This window comes from Cariama cristata, unplaced genomic scaffold, assembly GCF_000690535.1.
Source record: "Cariama cristata isolate BGI_N322 unplaced genomic scaffold, ASM69053v1 scaffold4901, whole genome shotgun sequence".
NCBI classification, from domain to species: Eukaryota; Metazoa; Chordata; class Aves; order Cariamiformes; family Cariamidae; genus Cariama; species Cariama cristata.
In genome coordinates, this window is record NW_009600914.1 from 95,109 (window position 1) to 110,007 (window position 14,899).

A 14,899-nucleotide genomic window follows, 5' to 3' on the forward strand; every position below is an offset into this window, starting at 1 on the left:
ATCGAACATTATGTTCTTGATAAGCACAAACTTGATGCAAGCATAACTACGAATTTAGAAACAGACCACCACGAGTTATTTATAAAGAAAACAAGTTTTATATTTTTCTTCTGCATGTTACATTATTTTCTGATCTTTGTGATATAAATAATTTTTTAAAGTTTAATATTAAAGGTTCAGAAAATGTATCCTTCTCAGCAAACGGAAGCAGAAGAAAGATGGCTAGAGAACGATGGCACTATCCCTTCCCTTTGCTAATTCTCAAATACATCCAAGTGGTAATCACAGTACCGATTTGAATTACATTTGTCAGAAAAAATGACAAACTTTTGGAAGGACCCTGCTGAAGAAGGTCATGGTAACACCAAGCACTAATCAATTTGTCTAGCATCACACAGCAGTATGTTCCTCTTTCTACACATTACCTCAGTAAAGCTGACAATCAATTACACTACCAAATCTGAAAACAGAAAAGGGGTAACATTAGTTTCCTTAAATTTGTCTTTATCACAGTATGTCAGACTTTAAAAGAAAAGAAAAAACAGGACAAAGATTAAATCAGTTGCAAAGTCTCAGTGTTAGGAGCCAAGTGAGGCCTGAAAAGTAACCCATTTAGAGCTCTCACAGTTAAGAGAATGCCTCAAAAGTAGTATTTTTAACAGACGCGTGGAGAAGTTGAGGGGGGGAATACATATATATTTGAATGTACAATATACAGCCATCCTTTTAACCTTACTGGGGCAGAAGCACAATTAGTGCATTAGCACAGAGCAGGAATATGATACCAGGCAGATATGATCCATTCCTAACCCGCAGACTTTTAACATTCAACTATGAAAGCTGTACAGTTTGAAACTTCTGTTCCCCACAATTCCCATAGAGTTCCTTTAACATTAAATATTATTCTTTTTGCATAACATAAAACATTACAGCCACAAAGTAACAGAAGCACACACAGACTAAGATAGTTTGGTACCCACTCATCTGAAGAGACCTCTTCTCGCCCGTTTGCAATGAACCACCAGAGCTGAGGGCATGGAGACAGAGATGTAGGAGCTGAAACTCCATTACCATTCCAGTCGAGAGGGTAACTAATATGATGCTCTTCAGAAAGGATTAAAACTCATCGTCAAGTCTGGCCTGGACAAACTAGCTTGTTTGCAATATATTCTGTAGCTAAGCACAGCTTTTTCCTTTGCTAACAAAGGACGCAATAAAAAGCATGGCTGAGTGGCAGGAGGGCAGGATTCCACAAGTTGGTAAACAACTTAAAAATTAACTCTGATCAAATAAAGCAATTAGCTGTTTGTTTATTAAGCACTGAAGAGACTATCAACAGTAGTGAGTGAGAATACCTAGCTACAGCAGGCAAATGAGATCTCAAAGATCTGCAAAACAACAGGTCCAGAGGTGGTTGTTATCTATCCAAATTACTTGGAACACTCAAATTAAGCACAGTAATTACAGCCATGCCACAAGATCCAAAAGCGTTCTCTCACTTTCAAATTCCTCCCACACCAATTTAAGAGGTTGTTTCCCATAAAAACCCTGACAACTTGCCCCAGATATACTTCAACAGTTTGAGAGCAGCAAACTCCCCTCCATTTGCCATTGCAATCCAGTCTACTCTCCTTCCAGTCAACCCAGGACTATTCCGGCAATTTGTTTGCCAACGCTTTCACCGCTTGTCTTTGTCTATCTCAGTTACCTTGTTAAATTGAGGTTTTCGTTACTCGTTCCAATTCAAAGGCTAACACTGGACAGGTAAACCTGCTTAGACATGTTAAAATAAGTCAGAAGTACTAGTTCATTAAAATTCAGATCTTTAGCAATGCAAACAGTAAGCATGGACTCCATGAGTATTTATTTTATGTAGGCCAAAACAAACATTCACGTTTTCACACACTATTAATTTTTAATATACCTCTCACCAATGCTACTGAAACTCACTGAAAGGTCATAATACATACTGTAATTTAGAAATTCACATATTTAGAGCTCAATGCATCACATGAAAGCGCTTTGAAAGTTTCACAAGATTCGCATCCTACCTTTGATTTTAGTTCAATATATTTAAGATGCCAGACCACACCATTTCTAATCAGGTGACCATATAAGCTTCTGCAGTGGCAGAAGATGGTTGTAGGCAATAGCCCTTACCCTGTTATATGTCAGGACAGTTGGTAAGTGTACATACTACAACTTGAGGGTTTCCTAGAAACTATGCATACGCTACCCAAGAAATCAGGTAAGCTAGAGCTAAACATCACTCCTGATTACTTGGTCCCATCTGCCTCCAGTCACGAAAGAAGCTGTGGGCATCAGCAAGCTGTTCCCATCTGCCATTCTTCTTCAAGGGGGAATAAAGGGGCCCAACTCTTCCCTACTACAACAAGATACATATCATAGGTGACATCATCTTCTGGAAAAAATGATGCCCATGAGTACAGTACTATTTGTTGCTAAAGAGCCCTCAGGCTTTGCAAGAGGGCTGATGAATTGCCTTAGTAGGCAATAAGCAAATTGTGTGTTTACTAGTGGAGTATGATTTTTCCTACTAACAAGAAAATATATTTATAACTAGCTGATTAATATGAACACAGAAAACGAACATGCTTTATAATAAAATTAGATTTTTTTTCTGTATGCAGTAGGACTGGAAAACACCATCTGGTCAATTTGGTAACCTACTAAATTTTTCATGTCATACTTCATTAATTACCTTTCCTAAGACATCAGTGAATATTTAGATGGATTTCTTCCTACATTAATAGTCTACTATGATAACTCTAACTCTAGATTGGAAGTTCCTTTTAAAACTCTTTTACATGAGTCACCAATAGCCTTCCTCTCTTCAAAAGTCCTTTCTAATACAACTCTACATAGTAATAGACATAACTGACATAACTGCATTCTACTCAATATACAGCACACTCCTTCCTCTCCCTACCCCGAATAGTGATGCATTATTAATGAAGAAAAGGAAAATAAGTTTCAGCTAAAATCCTTCTAGTATTTCATAGATACATTCCTGAATAACGGTAGTAGAACCATCTTTGGAAGTTACCCTTCTCCAAGAAAACCACTTCAGATAAAGCTTTGTCTAGCCTGCTTTGCAAAAAACTTCTATCAATGACAATTCCAGTCTTCCTTGGAAATTTATTTTAGTCCTTATCCATCCTTGTGCTTGGAAAGGGTTCTTTTCCCCTACTATCTAGTAACCTCTAACCTGAATACTTCCTGCTGCAACTTAAAAGTCAGAACTTCCTGTCACATCCCAAACTCTGTGGAGAAGCACTTATTATCATCCTTCTACATATCCAAAGGCAATCACCATAACTCTCTCGGCATCATCCTCCCTGGCCAAAAGAAATCCCAACCTTTTCTAAGGTACCTGGGGCGGTGATAGGGAAGGGGAAGAGGAGGAAGAAATTCTTGTGATGAAGAAACTGCTAGTTTTACTGACAGGTTCTCTAATTTTCAGAGAAATAAAAGGGAAGAAGTTCAGAAAATTGAAATTAAAAAATTCAAGACATTCCTCAATTTAACAACATAACTTATCTATTGTTAGGAAACCAATACCCAAGGGAAGACAGCATCTTTCATTACATTGCCCTTATACATCACCCCAAGCACAATCAGGACTAGAAGGAAGGAGACAGAGTTCTCCAGTAAAAGCAACAGAAAAAACACACGTTCAAGTAATTAAACACATGCCAGTTCTGATCTACAGTAGCAGTTTACACTGACACTAACAGCATTTAACGATTTTTTTTTTTGTACACATCATAAGCACTGCCCGTGATCTCTTCCAAACATGTTAAGATCTCACTTCACAGAAATTGTCATTCAAGTCTGAAAAGAATAATCTGATCTAATCTGGTCTCTACATGGATTCTTAACGCCATATCTGTCACAGTTCAGTGCCACTGAAAGAGAATTCCACTCGTCCTCAATAGATTTCTCTCTACAGAATTTTTTAATTGTTTTGCACAACACAGAGCACACATAATTTGTTGAATTGCTATCCTGCATCTAACCAAGCAACGCTGCAAGGAGAAATGTACTATTCCGAGGAGTTTCACTTGACTAGGTTAGTCCAACTAGTGGAGTACAAACTTGAAAACACAGTTTCTGAAGAACAATTTAAAGCATAAGCACGTGGGGGAAAAAAAAGTCTGAAGAAAAAAATTGAGAAGATACCATCTTAAAATACAGCGCATTCCAAAAGGTAATTTTGGCTGTAATAAACAAGACCTTAGAGTTGGCCTTACGATTCATACTATAACTTGGATACAAATCACATTTCTAGAACACAACTACATTTCAGATACTTCTTAGGAAAGGACGTAGTAAGTTTGTCCCCAGACAAAAAGAAAGAAAGAAAAAAAAAAAGAGTAAATACCTTACCAGGGCTGCATCCTCCAGTGGCCATTTTTTCCTTTGGAACGATTCCGCCACATGTCAAACTCCACTCTACAGGTACACCGCTCTTAAACTGGTGGCACAGTTGTGTTCACAAACACAATGAGATCAAAAGAAACAGATGCGGATGACTGGATCCAAGCTCTCCCAGAAGCCAGCCTCCCCTCTCAAAGTAAGTCACAAATAGTACTAAAATTTAATTGATGTCTTACCATAAGAACAAGATGGTCCCTTTAAAAATCTGCTTTCATCAAATAAAGATAAAGGTTTGTTTGTGGATGATTTTTTGCTTAAAGAAAATTGCAGTGGAACCTGCCAGTGCAAGAGTAGATTGCATTCAGCTCCATTAAGGGGACACCCTCCTTGTTCATTCCCACAACTGCTGAAGTCCCCTCAGCATCCTGAGGGTCCTGCCTTTAAATGAGGGCAGCCAGTGGCACAATATTATCTATGAAGGGTCAGTAGTTCTGAAATGCCTTCACTCTCATTGCTCAGAAAGATGGCTGGACACTGACCTTCAGAACAAGGTTGATCTTTTTTCCCAGGCTTTGTGCAAGAAAAATAAACTCGAGATGGCAGGGAGCCTTGATAACTAGCTGAGGAAGCAGCCAGTGCCAATCTTATTGCAAAAAACCTACCCCAAGCCATAGTGTAATAATAAATAATAACAAACAGTAAAGCAAAAGTAGTTTTGGTTCTCCATCCTGCCAGTTCTTTAGTATTAACTTGTTTTTGTGCCTGCTGATCAACATAGCTGAAGAAAAACTGTACTCAAGCAAAAACTATCACCCAGCACGTCTGTGAGACACATGCACAGAACTCCGAGTTGCCTGTAGTCTGATCAACACCTGGCCCTTTTATAACTACCACATACAGTTAAACATTACTTTGAGTTATTTATATTTTTTTCACGCATACTAGACCAATGCTGTCACTGGAGAACCAAGCTGATCTCCTCAGTTTCCTCCACCAGCAAATGAACGTCAGTCCACTTCAGTCAACACAGCTATCCAAAGGTGGAGTCATCTTACAAACTGAAAATAAATTTAGAACTATAATGTATGACCAGAGCTGAAGCAGCAGTAAATTTCCTGCACCTTCAAAACAAAAAATATTTAATATTTAATGCTAACATATAAAAAGCAAAAATGAAAGCCGATTGTCAGAATTGGAATACAAAAATTAAGTTGGTAGTAATTATAAAAAATAATAGTAGTAAAAAAGTAGGTTTTGAAGCACTACAATACAAAAATTAAAAAGTCAATATAGGGCCGATATGCCTAATTACCAAACTATCTGCAGTACACTACCTTGTAAAGAGTGGTGACTTAAGTGTTAAAAGATTGTTCTTTTGCAAATGTAAAGAAAGCCCATGTATAAAATAGTCACAAAATGAAAATATTCTGCATTAAATACTACTATACCATTGACTCTGCCAACCTAAATTTGCTGTGAATTTCCATTTCACCAACACCCAGGCAGTTTCACCGGTCACTTTGCTATTCCACAAGATTGACTATTGACATGTACTTAAATCAAATAGCTCCCCTTATGCAACTTGCTTAGAACTTTTAACTGAAAAGCGAAATGAGTACTTAGGGTTACAAAGTGCTTTTTCTTATTGCAATTCCTATACAAGCAACATTTAGACCCACTTAATCAAGTATTCTGTACGATGTATTATGTACCATGTTAAAGACACATCACGTATCTAGCCACCTTGTTTTATAGAGCAGAGCAGTAGCCCCCCCGTGCAGAACAAACTCCTTCAGGGTCTGGGCTGTCCCATTCTACTCATTCCCAGTTGTACTTTGCTGCCTGCAAAGAGCATCTCCGAACCTTCCCCAGTTTCTTCCAGTCACCCACACCATCAGCACTGGAAAAGATAACTCAGCAGTGGCAAATGAGTGCCACCTGAACAGCCAAATGCCTCCCTCTGTAAAAGCACACAGCACAGCACCCCTTCTTTTCTAGTACTCTCACCATCTGTTGTGCTCCCCTCCTCAACTAGAGGAGCATGGAAAAACAAAAGCAACTTTTAGAAACTTATCTGCAAAACTTGCAGAAATGAGAAGAAAACAGGGCAAGACTACACCACCACTCCAAAATGAATGAAGCCCCTTGCCTTTACCTCTCCCATCCCTGTGACAAGTTCAAAAGCTGTCTTCAGCATTAGAAAGAGGCAGTGCTGCCCCTTACCGCTCTCTGAAAAGTGCTGGAGGAAGAAACGTGGGCCCACAGAACACAATGGTAAAGAGCAAGCACGTACGAGGTATTTGGAAAGAGAAGAGAGAGACATTGATTTGGGAGGGAGTATGCGGAAAAGAACAGAAATAGTGCCTGGTTGGGAACTTATTGGTCTAATAATGACATACAGAAAAACTATACTAAAACAAACCACAAGATTGCTACCTTCGAGACTGCCAAAATGAAATAAAATGCCAGCATGCCTGCAGAAGTCAAATTTGACACCCTTCTGTCAGGCTCCCCTTCCCCCTCATATGCCTTACGACAGAGCTTTTAGTCGCAAGACCCCCAGCCCCGCGAGGAGCCCTGCTTCCCTTAAAGCTGTGGGTGGGACCGTTCTGGAGATGAACTGGGGTTTAAGCAAAGAAAACTTTTGTGTGATAATAATACACTGAACTGGAGCTTGCAGAAACTGGGAGATGTATGATGAATGAAGCAGTTTCACTGTTTCTTCATTTATGCTGCCTGTAGCCACGGGTGAAAGCAGCCCCACAGAGCAGAGCTTAGCTCCCAAAACCAGTTGTACCAAAGTCATGAGGAGGCTGGCATTGCTCAAAACTGTCATCTCAGTGAAAGAGTTCTGCTATGCCCTCAGAGAGGCATGCCCAGCATAGGCACAGGTTTCACCGATTTTACTTGATAAAAATCAAGTTCTTAGCACACACACAAGACTCAAGCTTGGGCAGATGTCAATACTGGACTTTTATGAAGACAACGCAACATGCATCTTTGAGAGACTGTCACACTTCCAGACTCTTGCTTATGTATAACAAAGATTCAGGATAACCTGCTATCTCTTCTATATGTAACCTGCAAGCCTGTCCCCTGGGTCTTCCCCTCACCATCACGGCACTGGAAGTAAAAAAAAGAACAATTTTGGCCAGAGTCACAGAGCTTCTCTGCACAAAAGATTAGCACACTAGAAATCAAGAGCAGTAAGAAAAGGGAAAGGTATTTCTGGACTGAAAAAATACAAAACATTTTGAAACCCTGAAGCACTACTGGTATTGCTGCCCTTAACAGCTCTCTTTTCTGACCTGTTCTTAAAACAAATATATGAATAACCAAACTCCAAAAGGAGTCAAATAATGCAGATCTATGCTCCATGCTGCCATGCCCAGAGTGTGCTGACGAACTAGAACTGGCAGTGTATCTCCGTGAGCCACTTCAACATCTCATATCTATTCACAACTATTTTTCATGTTTATTTTTCACTTTCAGCCCCTGAAGGGAGAGAGATGTTGGTAGGACACAACATGCATAAGCAACTTAGAGTGCACTCCAACTCTGTCTGCAAGTACTGGATACGATAATACCTGAAAAATCCAGTATGTATATCACAAGTTATTACTAGCTTACTTACAGGTACTAACTAAATATGGACACAAAACAACTGTCCCTCGAGCAACTGAAATTAATTTCCAGAAGCAAATACTACAGCAGATACTTCAGTTCCTCCCCACTCCTTATTTCCCATTCCCCAACTCTTCTGCATGCATTGAACAATCTTCCAAAACTGTCAGTCTTTTCATCATTTGGAATATGAAGGCAAGCATAAGCTGGCCTAGAGATCCCCTCATTCTGGATGAATGACATAACTATGCAACTCTTGTCTATAGGGATCAACTTCAGTGACAAGTTGTGTGCTCCCTAAATCTTTGACCTTTATTTTGCAGTCAGAAAGCATACTTGTAATGAAGCTCAAATTAAAAGTTTATTTCAGTGACAGTATTATTTCAGCAACAGTGAATTACATTCGCAGTAAGTGTCACTTCTTTTGTACTGAACTAAGCAGCAACAAACCTACGTTCTCCTTTCACAAATGCCATTTCTTTGTTGCAACTGCAAGGGCGAGGGCAACACCTGTTTAAAAAAAGTTTCAGAACAGAAAATAAACTTACCTTTGCCATGAACAGTCAACCATTGGGTAATACTGCACCTCCAGACTATCATTTAGTAACTTTAACTGTTGGTTAAAGTTTTCTAGGATGTAATAATAGAAAGGTCTGTGCATTGGGAAGGGCATGTTTGCCTTCCAATCAAGCTGGATGTCAGTCCACAACAGTTTCACTTCCTGGGATCCAAGCACGTCAGTTGTTTTTCTCCGATCACACTGGTTTAATTTTCACATTCATAGCCAACTACCTGTACCCAAACTCCTCTTGAGTATGAGCCGAGTAGAAAAGCGAAATTATTTTATCCCACCCAGTCTTTATACGCTTTCCTCTGAAATGTCCTCCTGCCCCCAGCACACTTCTTTTGATACACTCAAGTATTGAAAATGAGATCTCAGATTCCAGGGGCTAGCATTAAAAACAATGCACAGTGCAGCCTGATCCTAAAAGGGTCTGGGGTTCATTACATTAGAGGGAAAAAAAACGTATTTTACTCTGAAGATGAACACTCACATCAGTGATGAGAAGTCTCAGAGCCTCCACTGCTCAAGGTAAAAAGAGAATCTTCTGAGCTTTGTATCTTGTAAAAGAAGAATGATTATCCTTTCAAGGTCTTATATTGAATTAGATTCATCTCTGTCAGATTTCAGTCCACAACTTCTTCCCTGACAATTCCTTCTGCTCTGATTAGCTTTAGGTGTCTTATTTAACAAAATCATTTTAAAGGCCAATTCTTTTATCGCACTGTGAATAGAGACATCCACTCCAACTGCCTTTTGCATGCAGGCTGTTCCATTTTCCATTAACCGCTTTACGATTCTTCCTTCATCCTCCTAAGCTGAAACTTTCGACACTGACAATACCAAACAAACCAACAAACCAAAAATACACTCAAGTAGGCAGCTGAATGGGACTGTGAAGAAACACGCAATTTCCCTGGGTCATTCACTATCTCAACTGAAGTGTGGGAGAAATGGCAAAGATTGAGAAAACTCCTTTCCTGGTTCAGTTTAGCATATTTCGAGCTAACTCAGCTGTTTTTATACAAAGTAAGGTGAAGAAGTATTCGTGCAGCTTTTCCATAGGCTCTGTTATCGTATTCAACACAATACATTGGCTCTGCAGTCTGGATCTGGGGAACACAGACTACACAGGCAAGGAGGTGGGAAGAATTGCTTCAGTTACTACCCCTGTGTGTGTTACACAATTGGTTATAGTATCTTTTAAAAAAAAAATACAGAAAACGTGTAAGACATGAACAACTAAGGAGCACTTAATAATGTGTTATTTGAGAGTTCAAGTTCTGTGAACCACAACCCAGTTACTTCAGAAATAAACTATGGTTAAGAAGTCAGAATTCTGTAGATTCTCATTAAGTTAGTAAACAGTAATTCAGGTAAGCCTAAAGATGTTCTGTTTGCGCCCTCAGAGATGCCAAACAATGACCCAAGACTACGTAACAATAGGTTTTCCTCAAGCTGGGATACAATTTCAAATCACAGCTAAAATGATCTGACAGTCTTCTCCCTCTCACCTCCTCCCTTGCACTAGTAATAACACTTTTCTGAATTTTCAGGAATTCAGCTCAGGGATCTAAAGCAGCAGAAAGTTTTTCTTTGTGTGGGCAGAAGGGAAGGATAAGCTTTCTGCAGGAAGGGAACTCCCTGAAGTGGTTCACTATTGGGTGGGGAAAACAGCAGAGCCAGACAAAAGAAGTAATATCCGAGGCCTGGGAGAAAGGAAAAGGTGGGTCCATCCTTTTCAGCAGCCTACGACCATCAGATTCATCTCGCTACAACCGAGCCTGCTAAACAGAAAGGAAACTGGGATGCCCCTATGAAATACTCCAAAGTTTTCTTTGCGTTCATGAGCAGGAAGAATCCAACCCCTGTCCCCTCAGAAAAAGCAGGCAGGCCTACAGGCATGAATTTCACTCTGAAAAAACAGTGCTTTGACTATGTGGTATGGGGAAATGCCCCTTTGGCTTCCACCAGCCTCAGAGAAACTTAGCAGTGACAGCTACTATAGGACATAGAGATTCAGATCTATTCTGTTCAAATAAAATACGTTCTATTTCATTTTAGTTTTCTCCTCTTATCATTTCAATTCCAATTTGTAATCCAGAACTGGACACCTGCCTTACTGGAATTACTTACACTTCTTTTTTTTTAAAGCAAATCAACGTTTAAAGGGAGTTTGGATTAATCTGGCATGTCTAGGGTGTTTTCCCTTCCGCAAAGATAAAAAATCCAACTTTAGCAATTTTCCAGACAAACCATTTCAACCTTTATGTCTAGGAGTCCAGAAGTGGGAACATGCTAACTATTAAGGTACAAGAGTTGGTCTGAAGCTAGTGCTGTCAAGTAGCAGGCTCAAGGGGGAAGCTCAATCTGCAGGATATGAAGGACTCTCTGATCTGGCTCAAGCACTGGGAGATGGACCCCATGATTTTACATATCTGCACAATGATACAGGCAAATACAATGTAGATCACAGGATAAAATGGTACTCTCATCCCTTACAACTACAGAAAGGGGAAAACAGAAGTCTTTCAACTTCACCCTTACTGCCTTCCCATCCCTTCTACAGCAACAGTGCTCTTGGTCTACTAAAAGTGAACAACTGGCTAGGAAAATTACATGGAAGGAAAGAAAAGTTCACAAAATGTGAGAGAGAGACGCAGACAAACTGATGAAAACCTCACACTGCTGGAAAAACTGTATACACAGATATTCTTCTGGCTTAAACTCACTTTATTTAAACTTAATGCTCTTGTTTCCATGATAAGAAAAAAATACTAACTATAACTCAGCAAAAGCAAGACAGATAGTAGAGGGCAAAGCTTGGTGAGGAACAGTAGGTAAGCGAAAGAAAGCAGGAAAAGAACCTCCAAGAAGTGTTGAAAAATGCACTTTGAACTGCGAAAGCCATATTCAAAGGTGAGACAAGAGAAGAGGGTACTGAAAGAACAGCTATAGCTACTTCACTTGCAAATTTTTAAGTTTTGTTGGACTGAGACTTCAGGTTCAGATTCCAAGACTAAATAAAACTAAAGTTCTTGTGAAATATGCATGTAATAAATGGGTCATTAAAACAAGATTAAAATCATCTCACGAGATATAGATATGAGACACATATAATATATCACAGACCTTTTGCTGTTTTATGGGAAGAAGTTCTTAGATTTTCACAGATAACACAGAACGGCTGAGGTGGGACGGGACTTCTGGAGATCAAGTTCAATGACCCCCAGCTCAAAGCAGAGCCAGTGAGAGGATGGTTTTCAGTACGTCCATAGCCTCTCTGGGTAACCTGTGCCAGTGTTCGATCATCCTCACAGTAAAAAAACTCAAACCCAACAGGCAAGCAGACAAAAAAAAAAAAAAACAAACCACACACACAAAACCACCACACTCCAAAAATTTTTTTCTTACGTTTAAATGGTATTTCAATTTGTGTCGATTGCGTTTTGTCCTGTCATTGGGCACCATTGAGAAGAGGCCAGGGCTCGTTTTCTTTTATTCCCCCTCCCCACTCAGGTATTCACTTTAATAAGATCCCCCCTGAGCCTTCTCTTCTCCAGGCTAATTCACTGAGGTAAATCAGAAGTGTCTACGCTCTTTACACTGTGCACTCCAATCTTTTATATTACACCATGCAACACATTTCATGTACCAGTCGACTCAGACTAATGACAAAATTTACCTGGCTGATTCCACACCCGATGCCTGTCCAGCCCTGGAAAGAGTTCAAATCATGTTCAATGACGAAAGTATTGTATTTTTTCACTATATAGAAGAACTATGAGCTTCAGCTCTAAAGAAACCACATTCACAAGAAGCAAGTTTATTGCAGAGTTGCAATACTGATGAGAGAGAAGTCACAGAAATTCTAGCTTTTAGTTTTCTTCTTAGTGCCTTTAACTGCTTTACAGAGTTCCAAATTAAGAAAAATTATAACTCTTCCACATTCTAATTCAACACTAAAAAGCCCTTTTTGCCAATAAACCAGTATTTATTAAGGAACATTCACAGATAGCCGTGCCATGAAAACCCACACCATGAGCACAAACAAGCGTGCCAGCAAAATTTTAAGTACAGGCTGGTCTGACACTTGTTTCTCTACCCTGAAACCTGGCATTTCTAACTACTGGGATACCTAAAAAGTGTACAGAGCACACAAGAACAGGACTGCAATCTCCTGATATCCAGACAGTTCAAAAAAGAGGGGACACAAAATTTATCATAATCAGAAGCCAAAGTTTTGTATTAGTACTCCTTCTCCTGTTGGGGGGAAGCTTCTGATCCCTGCCAATGTTGTTTAATCTACATTCATAACTTTTAGTAGTATACTGTTTATGCTAAAATAGTAACAAATTCTAGTATATCTGTTCCTTGTGCTTAAGAATATATATTGATCATATGTATAAAAAACTTACACTAAAACCTACAAATTTAATACCTTCACTCCATGCAGACAATGTAATGGCATTCTCTCGCACTTCAACTGTAACACGAAATTCACAAACTGCAGGTTTTATGCACATCTTAACTTCTGAGTTCAGATTCTCAGTTTTCAATTTAATTCTCAGTATTATATTTATTTAGTCTCTGTGTTGTAAAATATTTTTTAAAAATAAGAGTACAATTCAAAGAAGCGGCCGAACTGACTACATATTCACCACAATAAATGCACCCTGCCAGTATTTATTGCTGAAAGCAACTTAAGGGGACAGCAGGAGTGGAAAAACATAAAACAAAACCAGCTGTGATCTCATTAGCCAAGCTCATTATGTAAGACCTCATTAGCCACCAACCCACAATAATGTGAATAAACCCTACGGACACTCATGAAAAGGAAGCGATCAGGGATACAGAAGCGGAATAATCATATAGCACTACAGCAAACTGTCAGCTTAGTAGTTAAAGTTCTGGAATGCAGCTGGGTAAGGGCTCCAGTAACGCACTGCAGAGAGCCCATGGTCGGGCTTCGCAAACACAAAGCCGCCTTCGACGGGTAACTCAGTACAAACAGGAGTTCGAGCATAAACACCTACAACAGGGTAAGGGACAGGGAGGTGTTACACAAAACTGAAACTCCAGAACACTTCAGCCTCCTTCCCTAAGTACGTTTTACGTTAGTAACATTTCAGACTTCTGCAATGTGAGAAATATGAACAGAATTTTATTTTTGGCTATTACACATAGGTTTCATCTTGATTTTAGTCTGTTTCTTTAGTTTGTAAAAAGTTCAACCACTTTCCAGTTTTTGCATTAAGCTCTGAAAAAAACTGGGCTGTAATTATATAAAGTTTAATAAACTTGGTAGTTCTAGCCGACTTCAGAGGAATTTTCCCCTTTTCCATCAGCTTTTCCAAACGAAAGATGAGCAGCATTGACATGAACAAACCTTTACCAGCAGCCTGGAACTTAAGTGATTATCAGCTACTACAGCCTCACTTAGAAGGATCATCAATCAGGGATAACAAAAATTTCCAAGATAAAGTTGTTAGAATATTTTAAGCAATTTTTCAAAATGTTTCAGTATTTTAAGCCAGTAGGTTTTTTGACTGGGCTATTTTGAAACAATCATGCAGCTTAGAAAGTTAAAAATATTCTCAGCTTTCTCCTCTTCTCCAGTCATCTCCACTTTCTCATTAATTAGTTTATGTCTGAATGTTACAACTAACAGTTTAATGCTGCACTAGAATGGAGAGACCATTTCCATTAGAAACTTGGTTTTATTGTTGTTTTTAAGTACTTAAAAGGTGTAACTTAGTTGTTAAAAGAGAATCCATGCATTTAACGTCCAGTTCAAATTTCAGCATTTCAGTTTCTACTGAATCTACAAATAAGCCCAGGTATTTTTAATAAAATATTTTTTCCAGCCCAAAGAAAAAAAAAAGAAAATTAACAGAACAGTTTGGTTCAAGTTCTGCAAAGACTAATTGTTTTCTCTTCTCATTTTAAAGGAAGATAACTTCTCAGTCATCCAGATCCACTGATATACTTTGTAAATGGCATTTCATACAAAACAAAATAATAATGCAACAGAACTATAACAGAAAATAAATTATGTAGCAACAAAGGCATTTTTTGCATCATTAGTCCAAATTTAAATGTGAATAAAAATAATACTTTACATGAATCTAAACATGTAACATGTGATAAACTAACTTGAGAAAACACCTGAAAAAAAAACAAACCAAAGTATCTTTCCTTCAAACAAGGTACGAAAATTTCTGTGGGGTTGATGTGAGAAGAGTCCCAGAGATGGTCACATGACAATGCCAGTCTTCCCAGAAGAACTAAGAGAAATTAGTTTTTCAACAG

At 38.9% G+C, this 14,899-nt stretch overlaps 1 protein-coding gene across 3 annotated transcripts in view; it reads right to left on the reverse strand.

Annotated features, from left to right (window-relative positions):
- ZDHHC14 (zinc finger, DHHC-type containing 14) overlaps nt 1-14,899 on the reverse strand; it is a 111,741-nt gene that overhangs the window by 89,855 nt on the left and 6,987 nt on the right. The gene's annotated exons all lie outside the window — the stretch shown is intronic.